We start from the raw sequence: 1,213 nt of genomic DNA, 5'->3' as shown, positions 1-1,213 counted from the left end.
CCAGGCCCAAGGAGAGTAGGTACTTTCTTAAGTTTATCTAGGTAGTAGCAGAGACAGAATTTGAACTCAGGTTCTCTGACTCCAAATCTAGCCCTTTTTGCCATCAATGAGAAAACAATTATTAAGCAACTACTATGCCCAGACACTGTGCTAAGCACTGGGGATACATTATATTACCGCTGTCTGATAATAATTTTAAAATGCATGAAGTGAAATAAGAAAACTCTCAATCTATTCAATGAATATTCATCCATTCATTCACTCATTCATTCAACAAACATTGCTTAAGTGTCTACTGTATAGAGTACAGCATTAAGCACTTGAGAAGGTACAGAGTTTACATCAAGCCTGGTCTCTACTTTCATGCAGCTTATTATTTATTGGAAGGATAAAATACAGAGGAGGGCCACCTCAGAAGCCTCGATCTCCGCCACCAGAGCTCCCACCGCCCCCGGGGCCCCTCGGACCCGCCGAAGCCCACTCCCCTTCCCCGATCCTCCCCTGCTCCGCACAATGTCTTCAGAGAAGACCTTCAAGCAGCACCGGACCTTCGAACCAAGAGTAGAAGATAGGAGACTTAATCGAGATCAGCATCCTACCAAGATACCGGCAATAATAGAAAGACACAAGGGCGGAAAAACAACTTCCAGTACTTGATAAAGTCAAATTCCTCGTAACAGATCATGTCAACATGAGTGAACTAATCAAAATAATTAGAAGGCACCTACAGCTGAATGCTAATTAGGCTTTCTTCCTATTGGCAAATGGACACGGTGTGGTGAGCATTTCAACACCTATTTCTGAAGTGTATGAAAGAGAGAAGGATGAACATGGATCCTTGTATATGGTATATGCCTCTCCAGACATTTGGAAAGAAATCTTCAGTGTAAGACCTAGTACAAACCTTCTATACTAGAATTTTTTTAAAACCCTCACCCAGGAAAAAGGGATATTACCAACTGAGATTAATCAATTCATCTAAACACAGTTCACCAAAATGGAAGTATTACCTACCACCTTAGGGGTTTTTTTTATTAAGTTATCTTGTATTATATGCATATGTAAAATGTAATAATATATGTTCAGTTCCAAAAGCATATGCAATACAGCTTTGGAAAACTATTTCACCTAGGATATCTTGTTTTTTAAGTTTAGGTTTAAAACATGCCTTGTGTTCTAAGCTACCAATAAAATGGGCGCTTGAAAACAACAA

At 39.6% G+C, this 1,213-nt stretch overlaps 1 pseudogene; it reads left to right on the top strand.

Annotated features, from left to right (window-relative positions):
• Positions 1-513: 513 nt before the first annotated feature.
• On the top strand, positions 514-890 carry LOC118834555 (annotated as a pseudogene).
• Positions 891-1,213: the final 323 nt, after the last annotated feature.

This window comes from Trichosurus vulpecula, chromosome 1, assembly GCF_011100635.1.
Source record: "Trichosurus vulpecula isolate mTriVul1 chromosome 1, mTriVul1.pri, whole genome shotgun sequence".
Taxonomy (NCBI): domain Eukaryota; kingdom Metazoa; phylum Chordata; class Mammalia; order Diprotodontia; family Phalangeridae; genus Trichosurus; species Trichosurus vulpecula.
This window is presented reverse-complemented; position numbering and strand designations above follow the sequence as displayed.